Consider the following 27,537-nt stretch of genomic DNA (forward strand, 5'->3'; position numbering starts at 1 on the left):
AGTGCCTTCACGAGTCAATGTTTGAATTACGTGAACTAAATGGCAGTGGCTATAGGTGAAATTTTCCGAAATGGAGCCCGACTAACATACACTTAATAATATGTATAAATGCGGCCTGCAAATCAGTTTAATGATAATTAGTATAGTATAATTCTACATAAAGCCATTGCTAAACAGAGCATCTTCTAATCTCGATCCGTACCCACGTCATTGCAGTCATTAAACAGCCTTATAAAAATATTGTAAAATTCGTCTGAGATTAAAAATCTATAAAATCCGAAAGCATCCTTCACATAAGCTAATAAATCTCATGTACCAACATAAATAATATTTCTTAATAATCGCTATGAAACATTTCGTTTGCGTAAAGCTATTACTTTAACTTACCTTTTTTGAAATCATGGGGCTGGTTCCAGAGTAGAATGTCAGGCCGTACATTAGGTAGGATGGTCGTAAAAATTAGCCTAAATCTGTAATATGCTTGATAATTGCGCTGACCCTACATTAAAGTACAGAAACTGGTGTACCGATTTGGATGAAATCTAGCACATAGACCATGTCTTGGATTACCATACAGGATACTTTTTACCCTAGTATAGTGGGACATTTATATCAATAAAGGTCTCCCACATGAGCATCATCTAGTTATAAGTGTAAAAGTTTATCTAATTATAAGTTTAAGGTTATTATCTAGTTATAAGAAAACAAAACGGTACCCGAAAATTGTAACCTGGTTTATCAGTATTATTTATCACTTCTAGAATTAATTTTTATGTCCCTTTTTATTAATGAGTCGTAATTGTCACCCTATAATAAAGCTTGGAGGAATAATCTTTATAGTTTTTCTTAATATGGATAACATTAAATTATTCACTATCTCTACTTTAATGGTTTAAATTGTTTTTATTGCGTTTTTAAATAACTCAAGATTTGTTTTTTAAAGTTTTGTAACTTGTGGATGTAAGAACATTCAGGGTTACCAACAATGGCATTGTATGTTTGATATTTATTTTCCTATATTATGTACTTTATTGTACTAAATGGATATAGACGGTTTGAACTGATGATAACTCCCACCACTATAAACAATCTTACTTTTTATATTATAAATGAGATAGATTGTGAAAATGTTTAGATGTTCGTTAGAAGTAACCTCAGAAACGTCTGAATGGATTCGGGTAAAATTAGGAACAAGAATAGATCACGTCCTGGATCAACATATGGGCCACTTTTATCCCGGTAATTTGCTTAAAATAATACAAATTGTGATTCTTACTTTTTAAAAAACCGAGGCTGATGTTATAAATCGTTACTGTGAAGAGACCTTTGTAGTGGGAAAAGCTTTTCTCACGGACGAAGTCGCGTGCAAAACCTAGTAATACATACAATTTTTAACAGCTACACACAATATAAATGACACGGCAATACGCTCGTCACCATAACACCTAACATTAAGCCTTACGTGCCCAAAATTACTAGCTATAATTGTCTTTAAATACAGTATTTCCAATGCGGCATGGTGACAGACTTTTACTATTTAGATGGATTTGCTAACGTAGTACTCATTTAATGAATACCTCCGACATCTGATAACTAAACACTATGAGACTGAGGTAGGTGAATGAAAATTAGAACCAAAAAAAAGTAAATGTCGCAGTTAGACGGCGTAATCAGTCATTGTGCTTGTTGACCGTATGATAATAGTTTCTCGGCGGATGGAGGGTGGGCGTTATTTGTTCCTAGTACACAGGTGGACACAGTCTCTGTCAATAGCATAATTATGAATCTCGTGTTTGCTGCGGTGTCAACGAACTGAAGGATTGTTGTTTGTGCCTAGTAGGGAAGCTTACGCGTCTATTTTGACTTCTGAAATGTGCAGCTAGCAATACTGTTAAAGGTCAGTTACTGCGGAGAACGAGAAAAAAATATTTTATAAGGTGGCAGAGACTTTGCCGTATATTATCTTTCTTGGCATAAGTCCAATGAAGTATTTATCCGTAATAAAAATTAGCCTATGTTAATCCAAAATAAAGTCTATATTCGAAATTGAATGCCCACTATTCCGAGTTTACTGCATAGGTTCGACAAACATTCAATCATCTTTATAAAATTTCGCATCTTTAACAAGTAAGAAGTACCTAAAACTCAATCGGACTATAAAAACTGCTTGTAAAAACCGAACATTATAGATATATGTAATGTCTCAGAATAACGAATTCAATTCGTCGTTACGCAGGTGTCATTAAAATTTCCAGGTGATTTTATGTGACGTACTGTCCATTGACGAGCGTCATCCTCGTCTCGTCATCCAATTGTACTCCAGTTCCAGCGTTGCATGACCTAGGACGAATTATGACACAGGATAATTAGCTGGTTATTCTTTGCGTAAAAGGCAAAGGATTTGGGAATTACCGTGGGGAAAACTTACGATTGCTACTACGTTATATATTTGCTATTATTCATTGAGTTAACGATGACATTTTCAATGTTGATTATGTTCTTATGCGTCGCGTGTGCGATTTTTATGAAGCATTTATTTTTAGGCTTGAGCATATTTTTGGGTCATACACACTCACGCTTTTTATCCTTGAAGGGGTAGACAGAAGCACAACTGATGTACCAAGTTTTCGCCGTGTGTATTTCGTAGCATGATGTGGTAAGAGTCGAGCCTAATCCAGACTCAGGGCTGATACTAAGTTGAAAAACCTAATATCCCGAACCCGAGACCTCAGCACTGCAATTAAACCGTAATACAACTACGCCACCACTATAAGGCAGTTATTTTTGGGTCATCTCATTGAAAATCATTCTTATCACATCATTAGACGAAATACATACGGTAAAAGTGGGTGCACTCAAGGTGCCTCTGTTTACATCTTCGTGCATAAAAGACGTGAGTCTCTGATTAAAATTGACTATTGCTGCTTATAGGATACCCAAAATGTCAAAGGCATTGACTGCCTTGTGGACCTTTGAATAGGAATTCATACATCTGGCAATCTTAGTACAAAACGCAACAGCTAAACTATTTCACGTTTTTTAGCTCTCACCCTGGTCGAACCTGTTTATCCATTCTGTAAAATTTATAAAAGACTGTCTACAATATGGTTATGTCATTTACCTGACAGATCCTATATCTTTATAGATTGTATCAAGATTTTAGATGATTAACTGGTAGTACCTAAACGTCCTACAACCTTGTAAATGTCGCAGGAACCCAATGCATGCAGACGGCTTCTAACAAGTTGGCCTAGAAATCTTGCTGGAGACCTATATGTTAAAAAGTGAACTTCCAAAGGCTGAAGAACTAGTAGAATATCGTTTGAGGCAGGGCAGCTCCTAAACTGATAAACTAATTGTGATTGATTTTGATGAAATGTGGCGTTAATTTACTACGTCATTCATTATTTTATCAACGTTTACGAGTATTTAGCGCGTGGTTTTCGAACATCTCAGTGTTAAAACTATTTTTACTGGAGGTCGTTGATTCGAACCGACGACCCGTGTGATGTTATTTACATAATAAGCTTTTGTGTCGATGTTTGTTCGTGATCGGAATAATGTGGCGATTCGAAAATTACTCACTAAAGTACTGGCGAAGTGTTTTTAAGGCTCGGCTTAGAATAGCATTCGTTTCAGCAACTTCTGGCCGAGAAACACGTATAAAACTGATGATTGCTAAAGTAGTTAAACTTGACAGCGTCTCCGAGATGCCTTAGTCTTTTCTTATGCCTTTTATGAACGGTATTGCTCACTTTGTCTCCAAAAACTCATTCGACGAAAAGTATTGTGCTCAAAGATGAAACATTTACCTCGAATAAACCTTTTGGTTTTTTATTGCCTCTAAAGACGAGCTGACGACTCACCTAATCAGTGGCTCCCATGGAAGTCGGTAACGTCAGAAGCAGCAAAGCCGTTGCCTACCGTAACTTTAAACGATAAGATATAGGTATTGGCACACTCATCTCATTTTAACCTCCCATGAACATGACCGCAGTCAATTAATCAATACTCGTGTGCGGCTGGCGCCAGGTGAGTTAAAATTAACCGGTCGCGGTAAACAGAACTGCGGCGAACTTCCTGCTGTGAAGATTGTTTCGAATTCGGAATTGATTTTGTACGTAAGGTTCTTATAAGTAAGGTATCTGCGGTTCTAACTTATCGAATCGCCCATTAATTTGCTTCAGTTTTTTGGTGCAACACGTGTGATTTTCTATACAATATGGGAAAAGGCGTTCCTCAAATCTTACTAGGAACAGATTTTTTTGAGTCCAAGTTTAGACAGAATGTTCCAAATAACAGATATACATCAAGAATAAAAAAAAAACATATTGTTATTGGTTGACTTAAAAAAAAATATGTAATCTCTCGCAATTTAAATTTATGTCAAACAGAGCCTACAACCTTTACAAATATACTAATCAGTAAATACTCAATTTATTCCGTGACCGAAAATATAATTATTTGACTACCAGAAGCCGTAATAACTTCAATCAGATCTCGAATGTGGGATGCCGTGTGGGCTCAGGCTCGTGAGAGGCATAATAGCAAGGTCGTCTTGTTTAGGGCTCGTCCACACGGGCTTTTTGCATTGGCAGAAAGATGATAAAGGTAAATACTTACCATTGCTGCCACGTCAGAAAATTAAAAATGTTGTAAAAAAAGTTTTGATGAAGTTTTTACTGTTAAATGTATGAGTATTTTACATCAAGCGAGGCATTTTGTTTATAATTGTAAAAAAAAATGCCGTAATTTCGAAAATAGTAATCTGTCTACTACAAATATACCTCTTATTCTGGAAATACTTTTACTAATAAGCTATCGTTAGTACTATAGTCTCTCTTTTAATAGAACGGAATACTCTATAACAGTATTAAAGAATTAACATCCGCTTAAAGTTCACGCACAAAATGTTATTCACTACGCAATGGAGCGTGGGATGTTTAATTTACTAAAAACATTAGCTATTAATATGGTCTCATAAATCAATAACATGTGATGTAAATTGAAAATAAATTAATGTGTACAAACGAACTGAATGGGATGGATATTCTTTGCTCATATAATGTTTGTTTTTTCAGGCAGCAAATACTTATTTTTGCTATGATTTACGCTACGAGTGATGTTTAATTGTTTTTTTTAACAACTACCTTTTGCTTGCAGCTCCACTATTGTGAACGTTTTTTTTTAGCCAATATCCTATTTCAGACGATGATTTATCTCGGTGTCCAATTTTGTCCCGATTCGTTTAACCGTTCTGGCGTGATTAGGTGACAAACATCTAAACTTTCGAATTACAATATTTTAATATGGATTAATTATTTCTTTGGCAGTTTTAATGTGTAAAATTACAGAGACTGAGACGTGATCAAAAGCTAAGATTTAATCTATTTTAAACCTCTTATTCGTTTCTTCATTTGGATTAACCCATACGTAGAAATAAACCGTATATTACATCAACTTTTGCTTAAACTCTTTTAAATTAGTGTGATTCGGTATAAAACAGAAACAAGGCCAAATAATAACGAGTCATAATGCATTGTAACTCCCCCCAACTTTTCCATTGAGTGAGCAGATCGTATCGGTTCGACGCGCTCGTTTGTTCTATTCAGTGTACTAGTACTATAGTTCATTGAGGTAATATATTATTTATTTAGATGTGTTTTCGCTGAACTCCTTTCTGTTAATAGCCTATGTGGGATGCGCAACAGAAGATCCTGATTTGGAATCGCGGGTCAGGCATTTGTATGGGATTTTTAGCAGGGTTTGTTGAGGCTAAGGTCTCAGAAAGTATTGAAGTCGAGAAGGTCAAGGTTGAACTAAAAATATTTCGGTATTTTGCGAAACACTTGTGTGTTTCGATGTTGTTGTTGATTTCATATTGAAGTGAGAAAAAGGTTGTCCAAAGTCTGTGTTTTTCGTAGAATATAGTCGCTAGTTTTATTAACTTGACCACTTAATTTTTAGAGCGAGTTTACACTGCAGTGACATATTAAATTAAAGATATAGAACTGGTGGCTTAAATATTTTCTCTACTTTATCGGGTGCAGTGAAGTCTACCGGGTCCATACGAAATATAGCATGTTCTTCATTCAGTTGTATAATCCAACTGGAGAAACTAAACAAACGTAAACACGTTGAATGAGGTAGCCATTGAGCCAGAATGGAGCAGGTGCTAAGAACATAAAACGGTTCTGAGAAACGCGTTTAGATTCTGTAGTCCAAACTTTAGACAAAAAACGTGAACATAAGTTTTTTCGTTTGCGGTCTGGCGGGGTTACTGACTTGCTGCAAAAAATGTTCTAGTTTTGATTCATGGCTTTACACTGTATTTGGATATTAAATCTAGAATTTAGAAATCTTATTCATTTTTGGATTTAAACTTATCAACATTTACTAAGTCCTTGTCAGGTTCAATATCATTTAGCAATATCCAAACTGATATAAATATAAAGGTTTCAATATTGAATAACTTGCAAACATCTTCACAAACCTATACCAGTAGGATATTACTGAAATATATAAATCATTACGAAACTCATCAAATTGCGTACTAATCATAGTGCCGGTCGCCATCCGACTGAGTTTCTTAGATTGGATCGAGTCCTATGCATTTACGTTATTAGGTAACCGTCGGTAGTTACGCCATTTTACAATTATTTAACGTGTTGCGAGTAGTTAGGCTGTCGGGGCTCGACTACCTGCATCATTAGTCGGTCTAGATTTGAAACGAGGAATGCTAGAACCACACGTTCGGCAGTTGCTGCTAACTACAAATCTACGGACAAACGTGTGGATGCATCACAAGCGCTTGGCATAGGAGTCTGCTGCCTTTGGTTTGTGTTCTAAAATTACACTTGGCCAGATCGATGCAGCCAAAACAAGCCAAGTTAACGCCTTATCCATACGTTTGGATTACTAATGGTTTGATTAGGCTTGAAAATCATGTGGTTCTAGCAACTTCAACTTGTGCGGAATGCGGCTTGAAGGACCAAAATATTGGATTTTTGTTTGTGTATATAATATATCCGGTACCCTTTAGCTAGTTATTTGTGGCATGTTCTAAGAAAATTAAAGCATTCTTAGCACTTAAGAATTTTCTTTGTTTAGGAAGGTAGGTAAATAATTAGGCATTGTGTTGGCATGCCGGCCTGGTTACGATCTCCGAAGCCCTGTAAGTTGGAAACTTCTACATTCTTGTGCCAGTTACAAGAGTAGCGAATACGCAGAGGTATTTGAAAAATAATTATTTTTCGTCCCGGCACGGTTCAGATAAATTCTGGAACTCATTGTAAATTAATTGTAAACCAAATTATGATGAGACAGATTAATTCATTTGACGGTTGTAAAAGTTATGCCGATCTGTGTAATTTTTTATTATCTTCTGGTACCTTTGGATCTATCAAAAATTTTATCACTAATACAAAGCTGCACTTAACTGAGTTATAATAGTTGCAGTAACATCAGCTTTTTCCACGATAGAGGTAAGAATTCTAAGAAAAGACGTACGCAAACACTAGTTAAACATAAAAAATCAATGAGTTAAATAACCCGGATTTGATACAAATCAAGCGAGTTTTCACGCTCGTTTTTTAAATTACACCACAGAGTATTTATATGTTCCCATAGGTTAAAATGTAATCACGCGAGAAAAATAGTCGGCTTGCGTGAACGGCGACCAGTTATAAAGACCTACCCCACCTCTCTACGCATCAATCAACTTTATAATATAGGAGAGTTTATGTTAATACCGGAGCTCAACGTAGACTGGTCGCGAAATGGTCATTAAACCGATGAGGCGAGCCTTCCGGATTCGTATTGTTCCATAGTTCTCACATTAACAGGAAGATTATATCCTAGATTATGGCGTTGCGTAAGAATCTAGATAAGATTATGATCCTAAATAGTTTGAGGAATGTGGCTGAGTTATTTGGAACAATATTTAACAATAGCCGCTTGTTAAAATATAATGACTTTTATATATAGGTGTTTATATAATTGATTTTATAGTTGATAGTATACACAATAAAGCGAATTAAGTGATAATGTCGTTATAAATTATATTGTTGGAGAATTGATATCTCAGCAGTAAGGGATGGGGTTTGTCATTGCATACTCCAGTAATATTAATGGCCGGCGTATCATGAATTTTAGGACATTGGTAGACATGCTTTGTCTTAATTTTTCCAGCCACCCTACTGTTGTCAGCCCTTCCTGAAGATTTAATCTGACGCGAATCGAACCTAGGCACTTTAAATCCATAGATATGCGGCCAGTTATTAAATCAAAAGACGATAGAGGTTAAAAGATTAGAATGCAACCTCAGTTAAATATGGTTAGCAGTTAGGGACGGTAGTTATTTTAGCAGTTGGCACTCCCAAATAACTTACATATTTAACTCACTGATACAATCTAGTAGAAAGCTTGAGTTGATTTTGTTAAGTAAATGGCTTATTACCTCCCACGCTGTAAGAAATCAAGATGCTGTGTTTTAATGTGCACGAATAAAAATGCGTTGGCGGATTTGAGACTTAATTCTGTATTTTATTTACAAAAATGTAAGTTACGCCAGTTTAACATATCTATTTCGTCACTTTCTTTCTTTCGCCAAACATTTATAAGTCAACAGTTATTGATTTAGTTAATTACATTTGTTTAAATAGGGGTACAACGTCTTTTCTTCAGGTATTAATATATAGATTGGTAATCTAAGCCTTTTTCTTTATATCAAAGAATGTTATGAAATTGCACAACTGATACATCATTTAATAATCTAATGCTAGGTGTTAATTGCAATATGATTTAAAACGTAAATTATATTATTGCTATAAATAAACCATTTTAACTTGACCTCTCTATAAGGCGATATATATTACAAAAAGTTCGCAGATCATCTCAAGCAATTGTGAACTCAAAATGTTTTTAAATTCTCATTCACGAAAAGGGTTGTTATTTTAAAAGGTACTCAAAAAGTACTATAAGTAACACCGAGATACTGCGGTGCTTTGTAATATTTTTTTCATCTGCACCACGACCCTTGTCTCGGCGAAGGGCCTTCGCACAAGGGTCCTTTGTACGTCCTTGGCGTCGACGAAAATTGAAAAACAAAGGAACTATCCAGACAACAGCTGTTAGGCACGTAGGGGCTTTCACAGACACCAATGTAAAATAAACCTTATTTGTATTGAATCAAAATTTAAATCCGGACAACCCTAAATAAGCACGATATAGCAATAAATTTTGAACTTTAATACTAAGGTGTTAAAGTGTGTTGTGGATTGTGAAGGTTTTTAGTATGGAATAGCAATTTGCATCGGCGTACCCTTCCAGGAAAGATGGCTGTGATGGGTGTCTGCCGTTTGAATTGATAATGACTGACAGGAGACAGATTTCTGCAGTAGCTTTTGATAACGATTCTCGTATATATTTACAATTATTTTATTAACATAAATTCAGGCTTTAGTATTTACTATGCTTGGAATAAGATCGATTTTTGTTAATTAACCAGCTTCCGTTCGTAATTCCGTTTTAAGGAGTATCTCGAGTTATTGTAAAGCGCTATTTTCAAGAAGATAAATATATAGCTTCATTTAGTAACGCAATGTCAAAACGTCTGTATAATGGCTCATGTCCTGGCATGTCAAAAGCAAGTCATTCACCTGATGGTAACATCACGACTTATAAACACCTCAGCAGTGGCGAAGGTCCATATAAACCGATTCCTGCCGGCTTTCCTTCATGTAGAATTTATATTAAATCTAATTATCATTAGAACAATTTACAGACCGCATTTATGCCATATAAGTATCGTGTGTCGGGTTTCGTTTTGGAAAATTTTGCAATTTGTCATTGCACCTCAGAGAACACCGAATTCGGTGTACATGTATGCATGTTTGTTATTACAAAGCGACATTACGCTGCGCTTGTCGTTTAGGCGTTGGACTTTAATCCCAAATTGTCCAAATTCCAAGGTCTGTTACAGGGTATAATGTCCATAAAAATGATTGTGCACTTGCTTGCCGACAGAAATGGATTAGAAGAGGCTGTAATATTTGGGAAGAGAATACTTAATACACTGACGCATAGGTTTTGTTGTTTTCTGGATATTTCTAAATTGAATTACTTTTTCGAGTAACAGAATTATCAGTTATTTATAAGAATTGTAATATATTATTACGCATTTCAGCATTCAGTTTCCTCCTTTTAAATTTATTTTGAATTGACCCATATTAAATCCCTTTGTCCTTATATAAATTAAATATATTAATCAACAAGCTTCTACTTGCAGTTGCATCTGGTATTCATTTGGTACACAGATAGACTAAAGGCGTCTTCAAATTAGTCGCGCGGTTGTATGCGGTAAACTTATAAGAATGGACACAATATAAACGAATCTTAAGTAATAGACCGAAGAGCGGATTTTATTTGCTTTGATGTGCCGGCGGCTGCAGCGCGATCGACGCGCGGCAGTAGTGCGGTAGTCTTTTTTATATTTATCTTGCCGCGTGACGGCCATGTTTAAACCGCGCGGCTAATTTGAAGGCACCTTCATCCAGGGTTTATTTTATAGATTAAATTTATGATAGAAATAGATGTTTGGGACTTCTGCTATACGACGGATTCGCGCGCGCGCAAGTCCGTGACCAAAACAGAGTCATTCTTGATTTCTTAGTTATCTTCACTGTATCCTAGGTGATACCAACTAGGAAATTTCTTAACTCTTGTAAATAAAATAGCTGTGCACCGGATTGCTATCCGGTGCACAGCTATTTTATTCTGCATTCGGATATTAAGGTAATATCCGAATGCAGTTTGCGAAGTAAATGCATTGAGGTCAACAAAAGTTATTGACAATATGCAGAGATCTACGTAAACAAGTTCTTATTCATATACGCGTCGACTACACGATAACAAATTAATTATAAAACGTTATTATAATATACATATTTGTTAATAAAATAGTTTAAAAACTTATTACCATTGTAGCCTAGCAACATAAGTATAAAAAGCTATAACACCTACATAATTCCTACGTGATATTTAAATTCGTCTAAATTCTAAATCTTACATAATATAAAATGTTAAAATCTCGACCAGTATAAGATGAACCCTGTTTCTCCGCTAATCATCCGAAGATATTCAGATGATAAACCCGATGACAAATCATTGGAAATTGTCACTTTTACAGGCACAGACGCTCGCTATAAAATTACCCCGTTATTACGTCGCTCTTGTCATGAATACCTTAGCCTGTCACTCGCTTGTACTAACCAACTTGTATTTGCGGTTACTGAGTTGAAATATTGGTGAGGTGTGAAGAGAATTGTGTTCCCTGAGCGGTATAATTAAGTTTGTTGGATATTGAGGAGTAGTGATGTGAGAGGCACGCATTGACTGGCTAATCCGAAAATATTCGGATATATCTGTGGGTAAAAAGTTTTTTAAAAATTGTCTAGTTTGTAGGAGTTTATTGCTCGGTTAGGATTATAGATTTAATTAGATTATCAAATGACTGATATTCATATTCATATAGCCTAATTCCATTATCAAATATTTATTAGTCTACCAGTTAATTGATATTTATAAAATTTTACTTAGACATTGGCACTAGAGAAATTACGACACAAGAATAAATTGAATCGATAAACATCAGAAGAAGCCGCGAGCAAAACCTATCATAAAAACATGGCTATCGAAGACCCTATCCATTTCAAGCTCCGTCTCGTCCAATTACTGCTAGACTCCGTGCATCGATCTACCTGCCCAGGACGTCCCACACTAGGTTTGATTAAATGCTCTCTTAATTGTAAATGGAATGAATAACTGCGATATATCAGGGACCTTGTATGCTTGATTTAATCAATATCACTTTTGTTTTTATTTTAATTTGGAGTAGGGTAGTTATAGAAGAAGATGATTTTTTTTATTTTACTGATGGTAAGCGATACGACCGCCAATAAACAGTAGAAACTTATCCAACACCTTGAATTGCAAAGTATTGTTCAGTATTTCACTGCGCTCGCCATCCTGAGACATGAGACGTTGATTCTTATTATGGCCAGTAGTTACACTGGCTAGAATGTTCTTCAAATAGGAACTCAACAGTGACTACACACTGCTGTTTGGCGGCGGCCATAGACATTGCGGTGGTACCTACCCAGGTGGACTCTCACTTATGAGAGACGTACCACCAGTAAATAAGAATAATCCAAAAAATCTCATTTTCACTCGTATTCAACTAGATAACTGGTGGCTTTGTTACCAGAAGATATTTTTCTTCGTACCTTAGCTGAAATTGGTTTGGAACCTAAAATTTTACTAATAATTATACCTCTAAAACGATTCAAAATTATCTTTTCTCAATATCTCCGTCCGGCATACCGTCTTTTCGTCGCCCAAATACCCCAACACTAGTAAGGACATTTTCAAAGAGCGCAACTTGCATGCATAATGATGGATTCGCTCTATGCATTGCTAATGCGGCGAGTGTGTCCTTTTGTTCGTGTTTCAATGTTATTTTTGTTGTCAATGCACCATCGGTATGTCATATGAGTTTTCCTTAACAATATTTGCCTTAAGAAATTGTGAGTCAAGAGGAAAGAGTTAAAATTCATGCTTCGGTTAAGGTTGCTACCCTATCTTTAACATATAATTAGTCATTTGTGACTCTTGGTTTGAAATATAGAACTTTGTCTTTTCGGTTCTCAAATCAATTGATATTTTGAGACAATAATATTTGATATCTTTTTCAATTTCTAGTCTAATTTGTATAATGACATTGAGAGTGGTGAAATAAGGAATAAAATCAGTCTATGGACATCCCACTGTACTTCTTGCGACATCAAATTAGATTAAATTATTTTGTCTCTGTTCCTAACGAGATCTAGTAAACTTAAAACTAATGGATCTAGAAAAACCATAGTAGCTCACTCTCCACAAAAGCCAACAATGAAGTTGAGATATTATAATTTGCGAATGGATATTTGCTATTATAAGTTTCTTAATTTAAGTATCCACATAGTAAAAGTTTTGACGCGAAATTGACAACATTTCAAAATGTAAACATGCCTAAAACAAAAATACCGTTTCTTAATTTTTCCACTCTGAGTTCGATTATGAATTTTTAATATTTTTTTAATACTTAATTTCGAAGAAAAAAATTAAAAACCGAGAAATGCTTGATGACGTCACATATACGGTTGAATGAAATAGTTCCTCGGTCCACCTTACTATTTATTTTAAAAAACTAAGACACCGTCATTTGTCAACGTCAAATGTCAATATTACAATAGATACGTCACAACTGTTACTTTCAAAGAGAGAGAGAGAAACAAAAACTGTCACTTTACTTCTTTTTTTACCGCAAAAGCAAAGGTCATTGCGTTTTGAGCCGTATATTTGACGTCATTTGGTGCTTACGTCGTTTTAGAATAAAACAAAATTCAAAGTGAAAATCATGAATGAAAATATCTGATTTTCGAAAAAAGTAAAAATATGGGTCTCATAATTTTAGATCTAGTTTCATAAAATATAAAAATCTGGGTATGTTGAAAAAATGAAATGTTGTCAATTATTGCTATTTTCTTTAAATCAGGCACGGTCCGCGACTTTAAATCTCAGTTTTTACGGTTAAAGCTTATTTTCAGAAACTGTTAACAATTTTGGCTTGACACAGATCAGCCGATCGGGACATAAATACAAGCAATTTGTCGAAGCAAGGTCGGCTTCGGAAAACATATTTATCAGCGAGTATTTTATTGAATTACTCAATCGTTGACCTTCACCGCATAGTTTTTCGGTCAGCCGTTCATGGAAATTGGCAAATTTTCAAAAATAAAGCACGTTTCATACTGTTCGTGTTATCATCTTTATTAACACACCTGCAGAATGAAACTTCCATTGTGATAATATATAAATGCGTAAAAAAATCTGTGTCAATAATGTTTTCACCTGAATTACAAATTTTGATGAAATTTGGAACTGTTAAAACTTGCAGAAAACAAAGACATAAACTGACATACTTTAAACATTCTGTCACAAATAGAATTCTGCACACAGCCGCGATCAAATTCTAGTTCTTATATATAAATGACGAGACGAGCGAGGCGCTCACCTTATGATGAGCGGTCGCCAATAGACAACAACAATATCTAGAAAAGTATAGACACTAAAAAAACAAATAAACCTATGTCGTCTGGAATTCTTTTGTAGTAAAGGGGTGAATAACGATCTTGTAAAGTGCAATATCAGAGGGATTCTGGGTGCATTGAAGGGAAAGGGTTGGGGTAGATGGTATCCTAAGAAAAAGGTTGTCTAAAGAGTATACGTCTGTATGAGATACCAAAGGGATCACCCTTATGAATGGATATGGGGAGAGATAAATTTAACAGTGACTAATGTGATGTTGCAATGAAATCTGTAGACGAGGGAAAATGAACCCTATTTAAAAAATATCTTAGAATAATTTAACATTGAAAATCTTATGGATTCTATTGGAATAGGTCTGCATCCAGTCAGAAATAGAACACAATAAATCAGTTTCATTTCTAATCATTTTTTTGTCCTTTTCATATTTACGTTAAATTACTTAGAACAAAATTAAGACACGAAAGTGTTATTTGCTTACATTAAATTTATTATAATAATACCAAAACAGAAATGCTTTAGTCAGTCATACATATTCTACAAACCTCATACAAAACTGTAACAATGACCATACACGTTTTTTGTGTGTCGATGTGTAATTGGCCCACGATACGGTTTTTTACAATTTCCGTTCGGCGAACACTTTCCGGACCACATATGAAATGTAATATTACGTGTCATACCAGTTTGGTTTCGATATATTAATATTAGCGAAACGAATGATAAAATCATTTCATAACTTATGCCAGCAAAGGCAAACATAGTTCACATTATGTTGATCTCTACCATACATATATAAAATGAAAGGAACAATGGATGAAATGCCTTAGAGGAATAAATAGGGATAGGAAGGGAAGAAATCTTTAGACCACGGGCAATGCAGAGAAAAGACCATGAACAATTTTGGAATGCAATAATAAGAAACGTCACGTAACAAAATTTATAATCTAGATACATGGTCAAGACAGCGAACACCACTAGGCCTGAGTGATGAACTAAGCTCTAACCCTCTTAGTACAGGGAGGCAGTTATTAGTAGAGGGCAGTACCTATATTACTAGGATGGTATTATTATTTACATAATAGGTCGTATAAATTATTATGCGAGGAACCGATTGGTGAGTTACCATCGTTTCTGTCTCGCGTTACATCAGTATATACAGTAGGCACTGGTCATTATAAGATATATTCTTAAATCTGATGACGAGGAGGGTAAGGTAACATTAAATACTTTGTTCTAGTAAGTTCTGGATAGTAAAACTTGTTTAAAAGCACATGTGACGATCACCAGGTCAGCGACCTGCTTATCTGGTCATCCCTTGAAGGTCTTCAACTCAAATATTCTCCAAACAACGAGAATATAAAACTCGTCAAACAGCCTTTTTATTAGTCACCCTTCCTCCATTAACATTAAAAAGATATTCATTTCAAAACCCCATACTTAAGAGGGCCTTTCAAATTTAAAACCCACTGTGCATTATATTGACCCCTTGTGGGTACTTAAGACCCTATTTTAATTCCAGTATTTTGTGTCGTATTGTAAATAACCCACGCTCTTGGCCTTATGTTGGGATCAGGGTATCGCCATACAAATTATAATTTTAAATCTTTGTACAAAAGTTGGCATTATATTGGAATCTCCAGAATTGTCTTTGAACGCAATAAAGTTGTAAAAATTAAGTTTGGGTTTTGGTCCTAGTTTTCCAAGCGACATCCTTCTGTCTTCTATCCCTTATCTAGAACAAGGAGTAGCTTGTATTCTCTTAGTGAGGGCCTTGGCTATAGTCGGGGGCACTTTAGGGCTACAATTGCATATCACTTCCCATCAGGCTACTTGAGAAACACTACCCAATAAAAATAATGAAAAAAGAACCGCTACCCAGTATACAATCACCGTGGCCGAAGTTTTACAAGCCAACTTACGTTTTTGTGGCACGTAAACAAACGAGGCAATGAGGTTCAATGTCATCTCATTTGGCAGCTTCTCTGACGCTAATGTGTCACATTTCCGTTCCTCTTTTACCCTACTTGCTTACTTTTTAAACAATTTTTATACCGAACGAGTCAGGAGATTTCCTATTGTCTCGTCTTTATGGATTACGCACTGGGTCGTGTCAAAATCTGTAAACATCAGTAAATGAACTCCTACATTAATTTTTGCTTACTTAAAGAAATATAGATTAGGATGTGCGAGTCTAAAAGTCTTATTAACCGAACAAAACACAAGAAAAGATCTGATATACTGCAGTAGCTCAGCTGTGATATCACGGAAGAGCTGGTCTTCAGCAGCATTAAAATTAAAAATAGTAAAGCCGCTTTATAGTCCTAATGATAAAAAAATGGTTAAGAAATTACGCAGTAATTTATATTTTAAATAATAGACATGTGTGGGTACGCATTGGGAATATCATGCTATCGCTTTCATTCACGCGCATCCTAATTCTCCATGACGTCACGTGCCTGTTTGCCACTGTTTTTTTGTTTCTTGACATCTCATGGCTTCTATCGAATTTCAACCACTTGAAATTTTTATAACGCAAATATGTTTACAAAATTGAGTTATAGACAGAAATCAAAGTCCCGACCTCCGACTAGCGGCGCGAGGTAATAAAAAACAGTTTACGCAAATGATAGAAAGGCCTATCGAAATGCGTGAAGATCAAATAAAGAAGTCGTTAGCAGTTAACTCTAATATTCAAACATTCACACGAAATTGAAGCAATTAAAACAATTTACATAATCACGCATGTATAGCAGGAGGTAGACAGAAGTACAATTAGTACACGATCCAGCCTTCAAATTTAATTATTTGCGTAGCATGTGATCGGTATTAAAGGTAATTTCAGTGACAATACATTTTCTTCGTCCTGTTTAAGGTATACGTTTTGCAAACTCGAAAGTCTTTTTTTAGGTCTGGTAAAAATGGTTTTGCCAGGATTAAAACCCTAAAGGATTAACGAGGATCAAAAGCAGCTGTCATACAGAAGAACTAAGTAAAGTAACAGGCTAATTTGCCATTTCTCCAGAGGCGCAAATTGCATTCCAGCGCGGTCTTCCACAACCATATTCTATTCCTCAAAGCGCTTCCATATTGGAAAACAATAATGATCGCCATTACCATCAGTGACCCACTTACTACACCATATAAAAATATTAAAACTGCGTAAATATAAAAAAGTCGAGAACCCGCTGCCGTGCCACTAAACTGACATAAAATAGAAGCAATAAAAATTAATTCCGCCGAAACATTTGCCTTTTTACCGGTTTTGATGGGTTTGGCGCCAACCCCAGCGCGCGTGGGCTGATTGATTTTGCGAATTAAGAACATGTTTGTCATATAAAATTATGTATTAAGGCCCAACCCCCAGTAAAACTGCACGCTAACCTTATTTTAACAAGCTATCTATTCGAAATAAGGTATATAAAAATGAGTATTAACTAAAATAAAATAAAATTTTTTGAGGTAACAAACATAAAAAAATACAGTCGAATTGAGAACCATCTCCATTTTTTTTAAAATGGTTATAAATTTGCATCAGAATTTGCTGTGGAGTGTTACACTGTTTTTAGACATGAAAAACTCATTACCTTTTAGTTCCAAAGTTAGAAAAGCCCTTGAAACATCAAATAAATACCTGCGTTAGGTATCAGGGCTTTCTTTATATTTTGGTTACAGAACTCTAAAGCAAGAATTATTATCTCTATCATATAGTCTCGTAATGTTTATTAATGCGAATTAACGTCAAATGAATGTCACTAGTACTCTTTAATTAAAAACTGAGATTTACAATTTACGACAGGAAGCCAAGCAGTAAACTAAATGTCGCAAACATTAAGCAAATACGCATGGCAGTAAACCTACTAAATAGGCATGTATTTACTGTAATATAGCGCTAATTTACTCTAAACATTCCACATTTGATGTCAATTTATTCTACACTAGGACTAGGACCGCTTGTGTGAAAAACTGACCTTTTCAAAAGTCCCTTAAAAACTAGCGATTCATAGAATCTGTAAGTCATCAGATGTGGCTTAGACCCTAAAATGGGGATAAATATTCTTTATTTCTAATGGGAGCAAATTACAGGGATTAAAAGAAGCCTATGTGTTCACACAGAACGAGATATATGTGTAAGCCAAACTTCATGTAAATTGGTTCAGTTGTTTTGAATTTACTCCTAAGAAACATTTGCACTAACTATCGCATTAATAATATTATTAAGAAGTGGTATATGATTGCGGTGCTTTTGAGTTGAATTTTAAATTATTCCGTTTTTGATAGTCTATTCTCGTAAATGCCTTACAGCTGTACCCATAGTTGAGCTGTGGTAAAAATTACCATGCACCTTGAAAAATAACATCTTCATATCAAATTAAGAATTGGCATTAAAAATTTCTAAATAAACCCGTCACAAAATGTAGATTAATTTAATTTATCCAATTTAGTGTTTTATTTTGACACAATGCGGTCGGGCATCTAATTTCTATGTCATCGACTAATCAAAAAAGCATATTACTCAAATGTCGCTTATCGTCTAATTAATTCTCGCGTCAAGATAATATTTCGGTCCGATTTCTCTAGTCTAGATTTTTAATCCATAAGTGCCAGGGCCCGTCTGTTCATTGTACTTTCTCCGTAAGCTGATCTGTCATGTGTCAAATCGATTCGATAATCGAGTTAAATCGATCTTGACCTGATTCGATTTACACCTATAGTATATCATTAGTCGAAGATCGATGAAAGTGTTGCAAATATTAATTGTTTTGCCTCTGATGCACCTTGATGAGTAGTTTTTAATACCCAAAGAGATTTATAACTTTATAGGTCAGGTTAGGTTAGGTTTAAGTGGATATATTTATTACCTAAATGTCACTAATCTGTCGCCATTCGCGAGAGTCAATTCAAAATTAATTAATCTTGTTAGTGTGGTAACTTAATTAATCTCGAAGGTGAAGTATTACTGTGTTGAAATTAAATACAAGAATGTAAGGCTATATTATAAATCAATTAAATGATGAATGTGAACTAAATAACGTTGATATTGACACGAATTCCATATGTAGAAGATCACCTCTGTAATGTGATAGCATTCCTGGTTATGGCTTGAGAGACTGGGGTTCGATTCCCTATATTGGCTACATTTTCGGAATTTATTGAACACAATTTGACTTCAATTAGGGCTGAAGGTATTGACCTCCGATGGCTAGTAATAACTGCGAAACCTTTCATATACCGCCTTCATTAGCTTTGATGGTTTAACTACATATTCATAACGGATGAGTAAACATAACACCCAATAATTTAGGAATAATGTACACAAAAGTAGTTGAACAAATTCAAAACTTTAATAGTATCCTACATATTACCTTCAATAGCATGTTTTTTCTTAATATTAAATTATATTTGAAGTATATATTAATAAATAAAAAACCATTTGTGATAAGAAAAAAAAAATTAAAGTCGTTTTGAAATTTGAATTTGTTCAGTTTCTTCTGTGGTTGACTAAATATTATTATTATTTCACTTTGATGTAATTATAGGCCAATTTTGCTGTACTTTAACAGAAAATCATAACGCCTCAGTATAAAAATTAATACTCGATTGATTCTTAATCGACTTATCTCGTCACAACACTAGTCAATCATCTTGTCACAGATAAGTGTGAATAAATTGGAGCGGCGCATTCCTCATGCCTTTTCACGGAATACGATATGGTATTCAAATACAGATGGCGCTAGTGTGCTTGTTGATTTTTAATTTGAATTGGTCACGGCTGTTTTCTGCTCTGATGTATTGTAATATGATAAAGTTTTTTACTATAAAGGAAGTAGTGTAATAAAAGAAATTAGCCAATTAATTTTTAGATTTTTTGTATCCAATCGTAAAATGAATAAGTATTTAAGTTTACTCACGGATGAATTATAGGGGGGTTGACCTTTAAGTTGGAATGAGGAGATTGGGCTTCCGACGATATCCTTAACTGTAAACAACCTATCAGGCGAATTTGAACTTTATAAGGTTCTGTGAAATGCCTTAGTCTTGTTAATCCTTCCATTCTACAGAAAGAAATATCAAAATGCCTCTACCATTCTGCCTCCTTAAGTATATAAATTTTAGTAGACAAATTACAAACCGACAGCAATCAGTCATGGATTGCATTGACTTTCAAAAATACTCTAATTTAGGCCGAACCAGGATTAAACTAACCTTTTAACTAGATTAATGCCAGGAGGTAATCTACTAATTTTTAGTACCGTAATAGTTTGGCAATGTCATCAACATTCCGTGACTTAATTAACGAGTGACTGGTCGTCCATCTTGGACCGATCAGTAATTTGTCGTGCGTCGTGTTGTGAACGAATTATTTATGTTTTTTTACACGTAAATTTAACTTGTGTTTTTTTGGTCGAGAATTTTTTCTCGATTTATGGAAGTTGCAGTGATTAGTAGTGTAAATATTTATGGTTGAAATTATTCAAGAATATCCTAGATTTTTTTTGTTTAAATATAAATTGGTTTTAAAATATAACGCTATTTTAACAGACATAATCTTTGTTCTTAGTAGCTCATAATAAAATAAAAAAAAAACTAGTAGGTGCAATGTCTAAAAATGAGTTTCCATTAGTCAGGCTAATCTATAACACCTGTGTTAATATTAGTTCACGCTGAAATGTGACTAACCGGAGGAAGTGTTGCTCCTCAAATATCTAGCCACTCCTTATCTGTTGACTAGGTTTCGCTTGTCTTCCGCACATGAAGATTGTTTTCACAACTAATGAGGGCCAAACTCTCCAGATGTCGCTAAGAATATTTTGACTTGAATCATCGATATATAGGTACTACGTACTAGATCTGGCGTTCCTTACACGCATTATGTTCGACTCAACTGTACTGCAATCCGTACTCCTAACTTTAGTATGATTTCTACGTTGACAGCGTTTGGTTATTTACGGAGTGATGCTCATAGTATAAGAACTCGAGTCTAAGTGTAAACCTGGATGTGAATAAAAAATATTAGTCAAATAAGTAAAAATATTTGTTGTTCAAGTGAATAAATAGGTTATAACAGTGACGTTTTGGTTGCGATTTTAGTTCAGATTTTGAACAAATAGTTTATATGGACGTTCGTGTCTACAGAATATACGTCAATGACTTGAATCAAATATTAAAATTTTAAAACTGTCTAACTTTGATATTTAGCGAGGTTATAATTTATCGTTCCTTATTTATTAAAAAATCTAAAATTTCAAGTATAAATCTTGTATTAATTTACAAACAAATAAAATGGTTATTTCATTTCTCGACTTAGGTATCTGCAGCAACTAAAACTAGGAATGTGTTCACTTGAAACCGCTATTTTGCCTAATCAGTTGAGTCTTGTACTAATTTAACCAAATTAATGGTCTCTGAATTGTATTAACATTTTTACTAACATTAATCTTACGTGGGGTTGTCATGTAGGTGACAATTCTTGTGTGGTCTTGATATAGAATATTTATGTTATTCTGATGTCCAATGTTCTTTGAAAGTGGTGATATATTAAAAATTTGTAAAGCAGTCATTTTTTGCGTCATTTAGTTGCTATAAATTTCGTTTAGTTCACAAAGCAGCTTCTACAGAGTGGAACTGGCAATAAATCGTAGTATTGCTTTTGTCAACATTGCGTCTAAAGTATTGTGTGTAAAAATTTGCTTATTATACGTCATAACAAGAGGCCAGCATAACTGTGTCGACTAGCAAGGTATAATCACATCTCGTCAGTAGACATTAAACCCACTCCGCTCACAAGCAGACGTAGTGGGGTCAGTATTCCGTGCCAAAAAATATTAGAAACTTGCATATTCTATAACAAAGATATTTTATTACACAAGATCTACATAAAATCATTGAAGTATATTCTATAGACACGAACGCCCATATAAACTATTTGTTCAAAATCTGAACTAAAATGGCAACCAAGACGTCATTATTATAACCTATTTATTCACTTGAACAACATATATTTTACTTATTTGACTAATATTTTTTATTCAAATCCAGGTTTACACTTAGACTCGAGTTTTTATATCATGAGCGCCACTTCGTACACAACCACAAGCTGCTAATATTGACCACATTAGTCAGTTTGAATGGATTGCAGTTCAATTCAGTTGAACACAGTGAATGTTCAGAATGCCAAATCTAGTACGTAGTACATATATATCGATGCATTAAATCTGTATACGTTAAGCTGATTGATGATTTCTTGCTAGCAACTCTTTCATTAGTGATAAAGCACTAACGTCTCACGATCGCGTAAACTTGATTATATCTACACATCACTAGTTTCCGGTCGTAAATTAAAAAAATATAATGATGATCAGATTATAACGGACACACATCCTTCTAGATAAGTAGGCTAAGATCCGATACTGATCATATGTGGACTTAGCTTTATAATATTTATGATTCTAAGCTAAGTGTTAGTAATTTGTAGGTGGTTCAACGAACTAAGAGCTATAATTTCTTAAGATTACCTACTTTACCATCATTATCTCTTGGATAGGTCGCAAATTTTTTGATGCCTTACAATTAGCTAATCCCAAAGTGATTCATTTGAACTAAAATTTAAGTAATATTTGGTGCTCGTGGTTTCGCTTGCGTTAAAGTCTCTAAAACAATAACGATTCCTAGTGTCATCTGTACTATGCCAGCACCATCTATTGCAACAATCGGATTAAAAATCACGTAATTTCCTACAGAAACAAATAGCCGGGACATAGAACCTTAACGTGTTAATTCAGGAATTGGTTATGTATTAAATTTGATCTAAATCCGTTCAGCTGTTTCTGCAGTTACTTCTCACAAACATCTAAACATTTTCACAAACTCGCATTTATATGTAGTTAGATTAGATTATATTCATCACTGAATGAATCGTTTCTGCGGGGATATTACAGGAAATCAATGTAAAATTATATATAGAAAGTTCAAAAAATAATTAATCCTTCTTTTAGACACATTCGGCATGTTTTGGAGTTATTGATATTAAAAGAGATCATGTAACATCTGGAATTGCTCTTTGCTAAGATCATGTAACATCTGAAACCTCTTGCTCTTTGGTAGACACTTAAAGCATCGGAATGTTTGCCGGCAAACATGACAGCTACATGACATTACGCGTGTCACCTTATTATGTAGTATATAAGGTTATATTCCCGTGACACACGTAAATGTCATGTCAACATTCCGATGCTTCATGGATTAAACATAATTGAACTCGTTCCATACTTATGACGCGCGAACTATTTTTTTAATTTGACATCCATTAAACCCATACATCAGATGGTGAAGTGTCCCAAGTGACATGGTGCGGAGTCACGAAGTCATCGTGATGTGCAAAAAGTTGTAATTAGCTCTCGTGACTGATCGAGTGGCAGGCTTTTTATGTGAAACTAGGTCTTGCTCGCGACTTTACTTTCGTGTTGGGCTTGTGGCAAAAAATAGTGTTTGCCTTTTAATGGGGTTCAGGCTTATGGTGTGATAATCTCTTCAAAATCGTTTGAGTAGTTGAGAAATAGTTACTTTTGCACTTAATTTAATGGCCATATGATTAAGGATAATTATAATTCATGGTATGGAGTATATGTAATGGTATTTTTTCTTATGTATTTATGTTGCCTCAGTGGCGTTGTTGTATTGCGTGGTTCATACGACTTCTAATCTGATATCTCTATTTCGAATCCCGGGTCGGGTTTTTAATCTAAGTATCAGTCTTGAGTCTGTGTACTTGTGACGAATATAGTGATAGGGTCGCCCCTATCACGTTACAAGAGGGACACATGGCGAAAAGTGGGTGCCCTAGTTTCATGTCTGCCTCTTTGGGGATAAAAAGCGTGAAGATGTACCACACTTACTTTCCATTAACATCGTAACCGACCCCCTGGTAGCTTGATACCGTTTTTTACGTCGTTCACTGATGTCGTGACTGCCGCACATAATTCCATCAAATTGTAACAGTAACTCGCTCATACACTTCATATTAATGAAATTCTAATTTATTTCGTGGATAGGTTTAAGGCGAACGGTGCAGCGGGTTATTTGTTAGATTTTGATGGGTTAGGTTAGGTTAGGTTATCTTTGATGTAAAAATCGTATGACATAAATCCTAGATAATATTTTGAAGTTATTTTTGGAAGTTTGTGTTTTATTTGTAAAACGTTAACTGTGAAACCGATGTTAAATATTCTTCCGCTTTTAGTACCAAATATAAAATAAGTATTATTTGAATTGATGATCTAGTAGGCATCATTCAATATAACATCACTTTTACATTTCATAATTGAACTAATGTGATTATATCTTGAGCAAGGCTATAACATATACTAATCTTAATTGTACTGATGTGATATTTAGTACATTTTTATTCGCGTCAGTCCGTCCATCGGGCCACGCATTACATTTTCGTGTAACCGGGCCTGTGGGCCGCTCGTGCCCCATTCGCCACGCGGATTGACCCACTGCGCGTGCGTTTTTACACCCATTGTTGCTGCTAAATGGTAGTACACAGTTAGCTACCAGAGATTAATGGTTTCATTTTCACATTTTTGTTGCTCAACTCGTTTAGCAATAGTGATTTCGTACATATTCGTAGAAACAAAGCAACATGCATAAATACTTGGTGCGAACTGTTGAGTAGACCTAGTGAATAAAATATAAAAATGACTGAGTTCTAAGATAACATACATTAAAAAAAAATAGACTTATTAAAAACCTCGTTTTTTTAAGTTCTGTGTGCAAATCAAATATACTCAAAATACACACAAATAATGTAAACCCTATCTTTGATACGCCAGCATTCATACACATGTTACGCATATCTGGTAAAAACATTATTTAGCATTGAAAACACATAACCTAAAATATATAAAAGTCTACCAAACACTACGCTTCTTACTTACGTTGTAAACTTTTCTAACAGATATATTGCGTTTTTTGTTTCTTGTTCAATTACATTTTACGTCAGAGAAAACGAGACAAAACATTGTATATCTTTGACTGATATTCAGACTACCCGAAACACGCATCGTCATAGATTCTAATCTAGAAATGTCTATATTTTTAATTACATAAACACGCGCGGTGTTTTTGCGCGCTGGCCGGGCTCCACTGGCTCACATTCTGGCGGGTTTTTGCCGGCGCACCGTCGCCAGTGTAATTGGCAGGGGTTATCTGGACCGCCTCCCGGAGATTGGGGTCTATGCTATTTATGTCCCGGAAAGAGACGTGTCCTGGAATGTTTTTGTGCATACATATTTATTTTTATTGGATCGCCAGTGGGTACATTAAGAACAAATGAAAGCAAACACTCAAATCAAACTAACCAGTTACAGGCAACCACAATTAACATAAAATATTATATCCGACATATTTTACATTAAAGGTTTATAGAGTACTTATCAATGCTTACCATATGTAAGTATTGATAAGGTATTCTTGGGAGCTTATGCTTATTGTGTAAACTTGTAACGCGGTTGTGTTAACTTCGAAAAAATTGCGTGAAATGGTATTATGTGTGCCAATTTCAAATTTGGTGAAGGCGATTAGGTGTTGCGTGTTTGTTATGAAGTATTAAAGGAACATGGGGCGTAGGGAATCAGAGTCTTGGCATATTTTTGAGCTACTAGAGGCAATGTAGATGATAAAATTGCTGTTGTTCGGCACCTAAAATTCAATTCACCAAAATCTTATATTTATTTGAGTTCATTCATTTCTTCTTTATTTGAGGTTAAGTTTATCAGAAAAGTAAACAAACAGATCGCCGTAAACTACAGTATTTTACTTAGTGGTAGGCCTGCTTGATCGACAGATGCTGTAGGCAATCATTGATCATTATTATAATCAATTAGGCAAAGCTACAAGGCTGTCTTTTACTAAACAAAGGCCTCCCCCAAAGATTTCCAGACCGATCTTTTGCAAATTGACTGCATCTAATATCGCTCGTACCACCAACACATCTCTGAATTTAATTTCTGCCGATCGTGTTTATGGTTAGAGCAGATCAAACCTTCGTCGTCGCAGAATTTTCGAGACTGTTACGCACCCAATGATATGACAACTAGAGGCATATGCACATTGGAAAGTTGTATGCAAATGTGTATTTTATCACATCACTTTCTCTTCATTAAGTGTAAGTGCGCGGATTTTGATACATGTATTAATTTGTATTTTCGCAGTTGGATGAGTGAGGCTGAGTTCTGTAAAACTACGGTATTGAGGTCCAACCGGAATATATATAGGGTGGTATAACAATAACGTTTTAATGTATTTTGAACTGTCCTGCCCTTGTTATTAGGTCCAGTACGAATCTAGACATGGTTGAGTTTAAATAAGACTAATCTCTGACGATTTTTCGCCAATATTCATTTGAAGGCAGGAGAGCAGGGCCAATCCGTTTTGTACGTCTAAGCTCAGCATGCAAAAAAATATAATGGATTAATGCTAAATGAAATAATTTATTTGAACCTGTAAAATGTTATAAATAATTGAGATTCCTTTAATATTAATTCTACCATTAGTTCGGAAAGCAGTTCTCACCAGACAAGAACGGGCAAGAAACTCTAGTGTTGCTCTTTCCAAAATTAGTTAGAGTATAAACTACAGTGCAAACAGAGAAAAAATACAATTGGTATATAGATATACAAAGTGATATAATATGTCAATCTTATGTCATATTTTTTGTTCCAGATATCAGCGGAACTTGTACAGAAGATTGATTACTAGGTAAGTAATCAGAAATAAATAAATATTACATTAGCAATAAATTGAAATGACTCATTGTTGATTGATTGATTACTGACTTTATAAATTATTTCTAGTTAGGTCATGCAATTTAATTAGGTCATGATGAAGCAAATTGTACTGACAACATTTAAGAGGGAAGTAGTCATAAACATGATAAGAAAATGTAGGTAGGTGACGAAGGTATGATTAGGTAGCCTCGTTGGTCCAACGGCGACATTAACTGTGGAGCATGATGACCAAATTCGAAACCCAAGTCGACAAACATTTTGTGCTGATTTTGCTATCTCGATTTCATAAGACTACATTGCCCAGAAAATGTTGGTGTCAGATCGATAGCAAATCGCTTCTGCTACATGCTTAAAAAGTTTCTCGTGACGAACCCATATTGTATTAAGGTAAGAGCAGATAGAAAAAGAAAGAGTAGGTAATGAAATTTAAATGTAACTTTTATTCTTGGTATTTTTGTTTTATTTGTATAACATTGTTTTTTGTTTAGTGCAGTATTTCGCCTTACTAGACTAATGCATTGATAATAATGTGTACATGCACTTAGGGTTATTGTTTAGAAGGATATTTCATATTTGTCCTATTGTATTGAGATGTATTTAA

At 34.8% G+C, this 27,537-nt stretch overlaps 1 protein-coding gene across 4 annotated transcripts in view; it reads left to right on the forward strand.

Annotated features, from left to right (window-relative positions):
- The window catches only part of LOC115440910 (LIM domain only protein 7), a 168,657-nt gene that overhangs the window by 11,650 nt on the left and 129,470 nt on the right, over positions 1 to 27,537 (forward strand). For all 4 annotated transcript variants that reach the window (XM_030165412.2, XM_030165410.2, XM_030165413.2 and 1 more), the window contains exon 2: positions 26,872 to 26,907. The gene's annotated coding sequence lies outside the window, so the exon portion shown is untranslated. The remainder of the gene's footprint in view (positions 1 to 26,871; positions 26,908 to 27,537) is intronic.

The sequence above is a fragment of the Manduca sexta genome, chromosome 6, assembly GCF_014839805.1.
Source record: "Manduca sexta isolate Smith_Timp_Sample1 chromosome 6, JHU_Msex_v1.0, whole genome shotgun sequence".
NCBI lineage: Eukaryota > Metazoa > Arthropoda > Insecta > Lepidoptera > Sphingidae > Manduca > Manduca sexta.